Source organism: Mytilus californianus, unplaced genomic scaffold (assembly GCF_021869535.1).
Source record: "Mytilus californianus isolate M0D057914Y unplaced genomic scaffold, xbMytCali1.0.p SCAF_6, whole genome shotgun sequence".
NCBI lineage: Eukaryota > Metazoa > Mollusca > Bivalvia > Mytilida > Mytilidae > Mytilus > Mytilus californianus.
The window spans coordinates 63,677,119-63,690,162 of record NW_026262712.1 but is presented as its reverse complement, the minus strand read 5'-3'; the positions used below and the strand labels follow the sequence as shown (position 1 = coordinate 63,690,162).

At 33.7% G+C, this 13,044-nt stretch overlaps 1 long non-coding RNA gene across 1 annotated transcript; it reads right to left on the bottom strand.

The window, feature by feature from the left end:
* Positions 1–9,525: 9,525 nt before the first annotated feature.
* Positions 9,526–12,874, bottom strand: LOC127704751 (uncharacterized). Its single transcript, XR_007983481.1, has 2 exons — positions 11,336–12,874; positions 9,526–10,811 (listed from the first exon to the last, which is right to left on the bottom strand). It is a non-coding gene; the product is annotated as an uncharacterized LOC127704751 (long non-coding RNA).
* Between the last annotated feature and the right edge of the window lie 170 nt (positions 12,875–13,044).

Below are 13,044 nucleotides of genomic sequence, written 5' to 3'. Positions count from 1 at the left end.
TTAGACAAGCAGTGCACCTTACCTACATGATCCTATTCAGAATTATTTTTGTATTGTATTTATCATAAATGTTGATTTTGTTTATAAGTTTTCTTTACGCTAGAATAGTATGTACAATTTCTGACAGGTACATTAATTGCAGTGTAAAACAATTTTGAATGTTTTGTTTCCCCTCTATAGTTATCTCCCTTCTATAATTAATGTCTCCCCTCTATAGTTATTGTCAAATTACATTAACGAGTCCACTTTATCGATTACAGTGTTTTGTCTCCCCTCATAGTTATTGTCAAATTACACCAACGAGTCCACTTTATCGATTACAATGTTTTGTCTCCCCTCATAGTTATTGTCAAATTACACCAACGAGTCCACTTTATCGATTACAATGTTTTGACTCCACTTTATCGATTCGAATGTTTTGTCTCCCCTCTATAGTTATTGTCAAATTACACCAACGAGTCCACTTTATCGATTACAATGTTTTGTCTCCCCTCATAGTTATTGTCAAATAACACCAACGAGTCCACTTTATCGATTACAATGTTTTGTCTCCCCTCTATAGTTCTTGTCAAATTACACCAACGAGTCCACTTTATCGATTACAATGTTTTGTCTCCCCTCTATAGTTATTGTCAAATTACACCAACGAGTCCACTTTATCGATTACAATGTTTTGTCTCCCCTCATAGTTATTGTCAAATTACACCAACGAGTCCACTTTATCGATTACAATGTTTTGTCTCCCCTCTATAGTTATTGTCAAATTACACCAACGAGTCCACTTTATCGATTACAATGTTTTGTCTCCCCTCTATAGTTATTGTCAAATTACACCAACGAGTCCACTTTATCGATTACAATGTTTTGTCTCCCCTCTATAGTTATTGTCAAATTACACCAACGAGTCCACTTTATCGATTACAATGTTTTTTTTCTAAAATCTAGTTTAAAGAAAAACCCTTACTAAATATTTATTTCAAAGCCATTGAAATATACTCTACTTCTTCGAAAATTATGATAGAAAGTGTCTTTGTTTTTGTCTTTTGTTACATTTGCTTTGAATTTTTAATGAAATTTACCATGTATATTAGTACTGTTTATTAAGTGAAACATATTATTAATGATTGCTGTTATCATTTTTGTTCATTGCCTACAAGTACATAATATAGAAAGTATTAGATGTTCATCATATATACATTGTCTAATATAAATGCAATATATGTTGTTGTTAGAATATTTATAAATGTGTTCTATTATGACAAAAGTTAATTGTCTATCATAACAGTTCTAGATATTTTCAGAGTTTGCAATTTGTTATTTTTCTTTTTAACATCGGGTAAATGGGAACCAACAAGTTAAACCTTGAAGCACCCAGCTCTGCACTTATTTTTAACTCTGATTGTGTTTTCAAATTAAGATAATGCACACTTTACATTTTGGAAGTGTTAAAGAGGAAAAGATCTCATTTATTTCAATACAGTAAGCATTCTTCCTGTATATTTCAGGCATGTAGCTCAATTAAGGTAATGGTTACTCTTTAAATGCATGTTATCATTTTTTTTTTTATTATTTCAAACAAACTGCAACAAATCTAATGAAAAGAATGACTATTTTATTAATACATTTCATTGTAAAGATTTTTTGAGTCATCAAGTTTAATCAATCAGTTTTTAGTTATTATTGATATTGAAACTTTAACTTGTAATGGCAATTTAAGAAGTTATTTAGTGTGTTTGTGTATTTAATATACACTTAAATTTTGTTTCTCGGTATACTTTTATATATTGGAATCAAACTTGCATGCACGTTCATATAAATATTATTGTATAAATTGGTTTTCTTGTTTTCATTGATTGATCATTCCTATGATTCTTCTATATTATGGACCCTTATATGTTTGACATGTGATACAAAGCATTATTTCAAGAAAAGGGAATGAGCAAAACATGATGTTACATAATTATTAAGCAGCTAAACAGGCAAAATGACCATAGAAGTTTTATTCGTTTTTCAAGTCCCTTGTTTATATTAAAAAAAAGGCTTCCTTAACTGTTGGTCTCGAGTGAACCTCATGTAGATGGTACAGAAATAATGCAAAATATTCGTTTTTGTTGTTACCATCGAGTTAGAGCTTCTTTGTGTGGTTTTTCAGCTCTGGAGATACCATCCACTTAATAGAGAGTCGTTTTCAATACTAAAAAAACACCCTTAATATTTTAATGCCAGTTGAAATATTTAATTTAACTTATTCGGGCAAATCTGACTTTTTACCGGTTCGACTGTTCTTTTAAGTTTTTTGTGCTATGAATATAACCGCCTTGGTTGTCTCATGGTAGCGTGTTCATGGTGCGGTATATAAGTTCAACACAGGCTGGGTCAAACCAAATACTTAAAAATTAGTTTTTTTCTGCTAAGCATTGGGCATTAAGGAGTAGGAGCAAAGACTGGTTACACTGCTACAACTAGGCCCTGATTTCTTGTTTGCATGTAAAATGAGGCATAATCGAATCTTAAAAAGTGCTTATCACATATTACAAACGAAAAAAGACGTTGAAACAGAATTTTTAAGCATTTACCACTACCGAGAAAACACAATTAAATATGTACATCTGAAAATTAACTTGTTATAACTATAAGTTCAATCATGAGCAAACAAACACACACGAGAGTGATTAATTCAAAGCGGAATTAAACGCTCTTGGTCGGCAGGATTATTCCTTCAGGTTAATGAAATTATGAATTCTGTCTTCTTAATGGATTTATGAATGACAGTGTTTACTTTTGGCATAAAACTGCCTTGAATTTCAACTTTATCACAATTTATCAAAAAGGCCGCAGTTTGATTCTTTATGGGATCTATTTCCAAAAAAAAGTATGCTGGGTAAAACAAAACTTTTCATAATAGTCCTTTATATGTTCCTTGTTAGCAAACTTTTGAGATGTAAAAAAAGTGTGATTTTGTACATTTTTTGAACCTAAAAGCTTAAGGAAAACCATGGCAACGCAACCTACGATCGAAAATGTTCTGTAACCAACAGGCGTAAAGGTTAATATTGAGTCTCTGGACAAAAAAAAATGTCTTCATTAAGGATGGCGTCCAAAGTAAATTATACTAAGAAATGTTATGAATTATGGAAAAATTGGACCAAAATTGACGTTACAACACAACTATAGAGATCATAACTTCATAATTTATAATGTGAGGTGCCAAAAAGATGTATTTAAAAATTAACAGTAATATCACAACTATTTCTATGTGAACTTTGTAGTATTTTGGTCGGATTAAAAAACACGAAATACCCCCAAAAGGAAGGTTGTGATTGATTTCGGGGGTTTTGGCCCAAACCGTTTATGAATTGAGGACCAAAAAAGGGTAAAAAAAACAAAGATTTTCTGGTTTCCAGACACTTACTTGAGTACAAGTCTAGGAATCTCTATGAGATTATACCACAAGGTTCCATACCAAAAAAGGAAGATTGGGATTGATTTTGGGGGTATGGCCCTAACTGTTTAGTAAAAAGGGGCCAAAAACAATACTTTCTATACTTTGTATAAATTGCTTATTTCTTGACTAATTTCAATGGGGTTTAATTCAAAGTCTTGAATACTCGGGTTTCTTAAATATGCCGAATCTAACCGTTTTCAAATTGGTCCACATTGAGGTCCAAAGGGTCCAAAATAAAACTTTGTTTGATTTCATCAAAAATTGATTTATTGGGGTTCTTTGACCCAGTACTCAGCACTTCTGTGTTGACATGAATTATCATAGATATGGTCATAATTATAAATTAACTGTTTACAAAACTTTGAATTTTTGAAATATTAAGGCTTTTCTACCTCAGGAATAGATTACCTTAGCTGTATTTGGCAAAACATTTAGGAATTGTTGGTCCTCAATGCTCTTCAACTTTGTACTCTATTTGGCCTTTTTAACTGTTTTTGATTCGAGCGTCACTGATGAGTCTTTTGTAGACGAAACGCGCATCTGGCGAAAATACAAAATTTCAATCCTGGTATCTATGATGAGTTTACTGATATGCCGAATCTAAACCGTGTATTTTTATTTTTAATTCTGGGCCCGTTATCAAATTGGTCCACATTAAGTTCCAAAGGGTCCAAATTTTAACTTTGCTGGATTTCATCAGAAAATGAATTCTTGGGTTCTTTTATAGTTTTCAAATTAATAGACAAAAACACTTAAAATGGATGAAAATTATCATTAAAGAGCAATAACTCCAATAAGGAGTCGACTGACGGTTTGTGTGTAGAGCTTGTCTTGTTGATCATTTATGGTTATTCAAGTTTCTATCTATCTATTACAATTTTTCATATACAAGGCAAAAAAGTTGATAAAAATCATCATTAAAGGGCAATACCTCCAATGAGGAATAAAGGCAACGGTAGTATACAGCTGTTCAAAAGTCATAAATCGATTGAGAGAAAACAAATCCGGGTTACAAACTAAAACCGAGGGAACCACATCAACTATAAGAGAAAAACAACGGAACAACAGAAACACTGAAGTGCAACAAAAACAAACGCCAACATACATAGAAACGAACTATTTGATAACAACTGCCATATTTCTGACTTGGTACAGGACATTTTTAGAAAAAAATGGTCTGACGATTTCCTCTATTTGACTTAATTGTAGTTCTTTTTTTTTTTGCTGATATTTTTGCTAATTTAAGTTTCTACCTATCTATTATAATTTTTATGATATAAAGCAAAAACGCAAATAAAATGATAAAAAAAAGATTTTTGTAAGTCAACGGACGACGACGACGGACGACAAGTGATGAGAAAACTCATGTGGCCCTTTGGGCCTGGTGAGCTAAAAATAAATGGTGTGAGACAGAGGCTGACATGTATATGTCAATACTTCAGTATAATACAAGAGAAGAAATCTGTAGAATTTGTTTGTTATATAGATATCCTAAGAAGGGTCTTTGAAGCACACTCATCGCGTATAATTAGAATGTAACAGAGCAACTGAAATAAGAATAATTGCGATTACTGACAGCACAAACCCAGTTGATGAATAAACTTGGTTTCTTAAAAAAAAATACAGTTGCACCATATCTACAGAATTTATGTGTATTGTTTTCCACATGAATGTGCTCTTTACAGAGTAATGTCCAGCGCGTAGCTGCCTTTACGCAAAAAATAATTTGCTTGCACATTATTTTCACAAAAAAAAATATTCTGAAATTGAATTACGAATGAGTAGTAAGACAGGTCAACCGGGCTAACTATCCAGCTGACACTCCAAGTCAGTATTGGAAGCGAGCCTTGTATTTCTCCTTTCTTGACTATTTCATTGAAGAACTCACAGGACGTTTACTGGATACTTCTGAACCTTAATTTATACCTGCATGTTTGGAATCTTTGACAGCAGAGTGTATAGACAAACTATACGAAACATTTAGACACGACTTGACGGACAATCAAGGAACATTCAACTCTGAGGTAAAGAGATGGCAGAGACGCTGGTCGGGTCTAGATGTTATAGAGAATCTCTGATGTCGTCTCTAGCAGTGACTAATAAGGAACTATATCCTTCAATATTTGCAATCGTGTCAATTCTATAGTTACAATGCCAGTAACTTCATCAACTACTGAATGGTCATTTAGTGCATTACGGCGACTAAAAACTTATCTCCGTTCAACCATGGTACAGGACAGACTATCTTCGTTGGCGTTCATATATGTTCACAGAGAAATGAATATCGACACCGAGAGAGCTCTGCAATCATTTGCCTTGGCAAAAAATAGATGTATGGACTTTGGATATTTACTATACTATAAGTCTTACATGCAGTATTAACATTTAATAATACAGGTTCAATACATGCAATAACCTTGAAAACATCTTAGATTTATATCCCTCACTTAAAAGTCGCCGTTTGATTTCGTATTTTCATTGTCCGTTCGTCTAAAAGACTATTAATTCACCTTGGGTATCTGTGTCCCAAGTGACCTTCTACCGTTGTCGTAGAAACCCCTCCCTCGATTCGAAAATGACCGTAGTGAGAAACGCTACGGTCGGGTGTCTTGCAAGAAGCAGGACTCCTGCTCACCCTTCCGGAACACTGGAGGTCGCCACATTTTTTTTCAGGGTTCGTGTTTTTTATCTGTATTTAGTTTTCAATATTGAATGTTTTTGTTTGTTCTTTTGTGTCTTATCTGTTCCCGGGTTGGCCATGTGTCCATTGATTGCACTTCTATTGATAAACGCCTCGGTGGACTTGTCGACTGATCTTCCCGTTTTATAAAATTTATTTTATATTTGAAAACAACCATGTTAATAAGGAGTAATGTGAATTTCTTAAGCATGGCATACCTGGAAAATGACCGAAAAATGATAATTTTCTGCATAAAAAGGTCCCAAAAATTACAAGTCTTATGCTTGCACTTTATTTTAGGCCAGCTACGCCCCTGATGTCCTTAATATTTGTTACCAACGTCTATGTTGTTGTCTGGTGGCGAATTGTCCCATATTGTCAATCATACCACATCTTCTTATTTTCATATAACATTTTCCTCTACTATTGTAGGCAGAGCATTAATTAAATGTTTTAAGCCATTGTTGCTTCTGGATTTGAATACCTAAATCAAGCATTTTGGGATCAAAAGAGCATGTGTCGCTCACCTGTGTCTTCAACTATGGCAACTTTTAAGTAAAAATCATCATTAAATGGGATCAACTATAATAAGAAGTCGATTGAAGATTTCGGCCGTGTAGACTTATTTGTAGACCCTGTTGTGCTGATCATTTTTGTATTCTAGAGATTCTATCTATCATTTATAGTTTTTTTAAATATTAGGCAGTAACGCAAAAAAACTCTAAAAAGGAGTTGTCCCACCATTTTGGTCATGTTGACTTATTTGTGATTCTTGTCTTGGTTATCATTTTTGTTTTTTAAAGTTTCTGTCTATCTTTTATAATTTTCAAAATAACAGGCAAAATATTTTTTTAAAATGGTAAAATTCGTCATTTGAAGCCATAGCTCCTTTAAGAAGTCGTTCGACAGTTTCTACACAAATACACAATAGCTATATAGGTAGAGCTCAACATTCTGGACATTTTTGCCTGGATTTTCTCTTATAGCAGTTTTTGAAATTAATAGACATTTTACCCTATGTTCTATTTTTACCAATGTCTGCCATCTTGGTTGGCAGGCGGGGTCATCAGACACATTCTTCAAACGAGATACCCCAATGATGATTGTGGCCAAGTTTGGTTAAATTTGGCCCAGTAGTTTCAGACGAGTAATATGGTAAAAGTTAACAGACGATGACGACAGAAGAAGACGACAAATTTCAAGTGATGAGAAAAGCTGTGGGCCAGGCGAGCTAAAAATGAGAATCAGTTGAAGGTCCTCAAATTATCAATCCTTAATGTTTCAAAACATTCAGCCTTGCAGCTTCAGAAATTTCAATTAAATTGGTCAATCAGAATCGCCATGATTTGTTAAGGAACTTCAATATATCATTCCAACAAAATTTGGTTAAAATTGGCCTGATGGATTCAGCCAAGAAGGGTTTGAATGGGAACTATGTGCCACTAATGCTGCCGTGTTTGCATTAATGAGAATCATTTGTAGAGTCTTCCTTTGTCAACCCACTAACATGTTTCAAAACATAGATCAATGCAGTTTTAGCATATAGATTTAAAATTGGAAACTCAGAATCAAAGATTGTCTTTGGTGGCCATATTTTTTCATCAGATAGTAAGGAAATGAGGAATTCTTATAAAGGACCTTCAATTTACTGGTATTATTCCTGCCAATTTTTATTTTTAAATTGGCACGGTTACTCCAATGGGGATAATGAAAATATAATTTGTATATAAACAGACAGACAAAGGATGGACACAAAGGGAAGAAAAAAGATCATATTGCCCTATGAGACAAGTAAAGTAACTAGAGGCTCTCAAGAGCCTGTGTCGCTCACCTGACTCTACTTTGGTTTTAGAAATCATGTAAAGATAGATAAAAATCATAACAGATACCCAAATAATGATTGAGGCCAACTTTTGATTAATATTGGTCCCGTTATTTAATAAAATATCCTGGTGGCCATCTTGAACAGTAAATCGGCAACAAAGTAGCAACACTTGGTCAGCACTTCATAAGGAACATTCATGCCATGTTTGGTTTCATTCCATTCAGTGGTACTCTAAAAGAAGACATATGTATGTATTTCCCTTAGGGTCCTATGTTAAACTAAGCCACACCCCCCCCCCCCCCCCCCCCCTAGCGGCCATCTTGGATGATGGATCGACTGCAAAGTAACAACACTTGGTCAGCAACTCATAAGGAACATTCATGCCATGTTTGGTTCAATTCCATTCAGTGGTTCTCTAAAAGAAGACAATTGTATGTATTTCCCATAGGGTCCTATGTTAAACTTAGTCCCCCGCTGTCGGCCATCTTGGATGATGGATCGGCTGCAAAGTAACAACACTTGGTCAACATCTCATAAGGAACATTCATCATGCCATGTTTGGTTCCATTCCATTTATTGGTTCTCTAAAAGAAGACATTTGTATGTATTTCCCAAAGGGTCCTATGTAAAACTAAGTCCCCCGCTGGCGGCCATCTTGGATGATGGATCGGCTACAAAGTAACAACACTTGGTCAGCACCTCATAAGGAACATTCATGCCATGTTTGGTTTCATTCCATTCAGTGGTTCTCTAAAAGAAGACATTTGTATGTATTTCCCATAGGGTCCTATGTTAAACTAAGTCCCCCACTGGCGGCCATCTTGGATGATGGACCGACTGCAAAGTAACAACACTTGGTCAGCATCTCATAATGAACATTCATGCCATGTTTGGTTCCATTCCATTCAGTGGTTCTCTAAAAGAAGACATTTTTATGTATTTCCCATAGGGTCCTATGTTAAACTAAGTCCCCCGCTGGCGGCCATCTTGGATGATGGATCGGCTACAAAGTAACAACACTTGGTCAGCACCTCATAAGGAACATTCATGCCATGTTTGGTTTCATTCCATTCAGTGGTTCTCTAAAAGAAGACATTTGTATGTATTTCCCATAGGGTCCTATGTTAAACTAAGTTCCCCGATGGCAGCCATCTTGGATGATTGATCGTCTACAATGTAACAACACATGGTCAGCACCTCATAAGGAACATTCATGCCATGTTTGGTTTAATTCCATTCAGTGGTTCTCTAAAAGAAGTCATTTGTATGCATTTCCCATAGGGTCCTATGTTAAACTAAGTCCCCCGCTGGCGGCCATCTTGGATGATGGATCGGCTACAAAGTAACAACACTTGGTCAGCACCTCATAAGGAACATTCATGCCATGTTTGGTTTCATTCCATTTATTGGTTCTCTAGAAGAAGTTCAAAATGTAAAAAGTTAACGCCGACGACGGACGCCAAGTGATGAGAAAAGCTCACTTGGCCCTTTGGGCCAAGTGAGCTAAAAAGGACCTGATGATAGTTGATGTGGTCCTCTGGACCAAATAAGTTTTAAAAAGACTACAACAATTGATTAGCATGAGATCATTTCATTTATTTCTATCAAAAATATTTCTTTCATCACCCTCATATAACAAACCACATATCTACACATAACTCTCTATTAAACAAACATATTAATATAATTAGGAGAAAGACCAAGATTTCCCAGTGTAGATTTAAAACATAGACACATTGGACTGTTCTTTCTAATATTAAAAAAACTGAATAAATCTTATATTAATCCTTATATTTTTCTATGAAGAAGGGTGATGAAAAGTGACTACACTCTCATTTACTATTAACAATAAATTACAGAAAAAACAAGCTAGCGCCATATCCTCTTTTCAAAGAAAAATTGTTGAACAATTGACAATTTATAGCATTTCTTGCATTAATACATGTATTTTATGTTTTGTTATTGATATAACAATATATGCTTCATTATCAGTTTTACAGATATACAATAATATTGCCTGTATATTAATTAATAAAATGCTTCGCTGGGGCGCAGCTTGATACGACCGCAGAGGTCGAACCCTGAACAGTTGGGGCAAGTATGGACACAACATTCAAGCTTGATACAGCTCTGAATTTGGATTGTTATTAAATATTTGACACAGCATAGGTTTCTGACACAGAAAGAATGTGGTCTAAGAACTTGAATTTTTTTAATTTACCTATTATGGTCCAATGTCCAAAATCAAAATACATGGTTAGATTCAGCATATCAAAGAACCCCATATATTCAATTTTTGTTAAAATCAAACAAAGTATAATTTTGGACCCCAACTTGGACAAACTTGAAAACTGGGCCCATAATCAAAAATCTAAACACATGATTAGATTCAGCATATCAAAGAACCCCAAGAATTCAATTTTTGCTAAAATCAAACTAAGTTTAATTTTGGACCCTTTGGACCTTAATGTAGACCAATTTAAAAAACGGGACTTAAAATTAAAAATCTAAATACACGGTTAGATTTGGAATATCAAAGAACCCCAATAATTCAATTTTTGATGAAATCAAACAAAGTTTAATTTTGGACCCTTTTGACCTCAATATGAACCAATTTGATAGCGGGGCCCACAAATAAAAAATCTAAATTCATGGTTAGATTCAGCATATCAAAGAACCCCATATATTCAATTTTTGTTGAAATCAAAAAAAGTTTAATTTTGGACCCCAACTTGGACCAACTTGAAAACTGGGCCCATAATCAAAAATCTAAACACATGTTTAGATTCAGCATATCAAAGAACCCCAAGAATTCAATTTTTGTTAAAATCAAACTTAGTTTAATTTTGGACCCTTTGGACCTCAAAGAAGACCAATTTAAAAAACGGGACCCAAATTAAAAATCTAAAAACACGGTTAGATTTGGCATATCAAAGAACCCCAATAATTCAATTTTCGATGAAATCAAACAAAGTTTAATTTTAGACCCTTTTGACCTCAATATGAACCAATTTGATAGCGGGGCCTACAAATAAAAAATCTAAATACATGGTTAGATTCAGCATATCAAAGAACCTCATATATTCAATTTTTGTTGAAATCAAACAAAGTTAAATTTTGGACCCCAATTTGGACCAACTTGAAAACTGGGCCCATAATCAAAAATCTAAATACATGTTTAGATTCAGCATATCAAAGAACCCCATATATTCAATTTTTGTTGAAATCAAACAAAGTTTAAATACTGGACCCTATCTTGGACCAACTTGAAAACTGGGCCCATAATCAAAAATCTAAACACATGTTTAGATTCAGCAAATCAAAGAACCCCAAGAATTCAATTTTTGTCAAAATCAAACTAAGTTTAATTTTGGACCCTTTGGACCTCAATGTAGACCAATTTAAAAAACAGGACCCAAAATTAAAAACCTAAATACACGGTTAGATTTGGAATATCAAAGAACCCCAATAATTCAATTTTAGATGAAATCAAACAAAGTTTAATTTTGGACCCTTTTGACCTCAATATGAACCAATTAGATAACGGGGTCCACAAATAAAAAATCTAAATACATGGTTAGATTCAGCATATCAAAGAACCCCATATATTCAATTTTTGTTGAAATCAAACAAAGTTTAATTTTGGACCCCAATTTGGACCAACTTGAAAACTGGGCCAATAATCAAAAATCTAAATACATGTTTAGATTCAGCATATCAAAGAACCCCATATATTCAATTTTTGTTAAAATCAAACAAAGTTTAATTTTGGACCCTTTGGACATTAATGTAGACCAATTTGAAAACTGGACCCAAAATTAAAAATCAAAATACACTGTTAGATTCGGCATAACAAATAAATAAATGTGATCAAAGATTTTACAAATCTAATGCGCCATACTGTGCAATTAAAGATTACTTCTTGAAATTTTTCAATATTTGAAATTTGAAAAAAAAATAATATTTGAAGAATAATTCTTTTTAATTTCTGAAATCTGAAATGAGAAAAAATTGGCCCCCCACAATTTCTTTTTATCCCCCCCCCCTTTTTCCCCAAAAAAAATTCTTTCCCTCAAGATATGGTCATAATCTCAATTCAAATTTCCAAAAGAGTTGGCAACCATAATTACCCATTTAAATTTACCATAGTGCTAACTTAATCTATTTTATAATAGAATTAATAAAAATATAGTGTCAAATCTTTCATATGGATTTTTTTGTAAAAAAAAAAGATGAAAACATTTGCAGATATTTTTACTGGTCTTCCTTTATAAATATGCATTTCTTTAAACATAATTTAAAAGCAGTGTAAGGGAAGTAACCAAAACGTTGTATTTGGATTACCTCCCTTACACTGTTTTAGATTATCTTTATTGTTCATTAACCATTACTTTATACATAATTTAAAAGTAGTGTAAGGGAGATAATTTCAATGATGTATTTGATTTATCTCCCTTACACTGCTTTAAATTATGTTTTGTACTAAAGTATTTGTCCATTAACCAGGACAACCTTGTTTTTCCCCCTTTTTTGCCCCTAATTCCTAAACGGTTTGAGCCATAACCCCCCAAAGCAAATCCTAACCATCCCTTTGTGGTATGGAAACTTGTAGTATAATTTCAGAGAGATCCATACACCGTTCCACAGTTATTGTCTGGAAACTAGAAAATGCTCATTTTTGGCCCCTTTTTGGCCCCTAATTCCTTAACTGTTGGTACCATGACCCCCAAAATCAATCCCAACCTTCCTTTTGTGGTATTTAACCTTATGGTCAAATTTCAAAAAGATCCATTCACTTAAACTAAAGTTAGAGTGCGAAAACCAATATGTATTCGGACGACGACGCCGGACGACGACGACGACGACGCCAACGTCATACCAATATACGACCACAAAATTTTTTTGCGGTCGTATAAAAATAAACCCAAGACTTTTTTTTCTAGGAAACACTTTTTCTTTGGAATAAATGACACAATAAAAAAGATCATATGATTAAAAGAAAATGTATGTTACTTTTTGTTGATTATGTATTCCATTTGCTCATTACAACTTGTAAAGTTATATTTATTAACCAAGATGCTCTCTAAACATTTA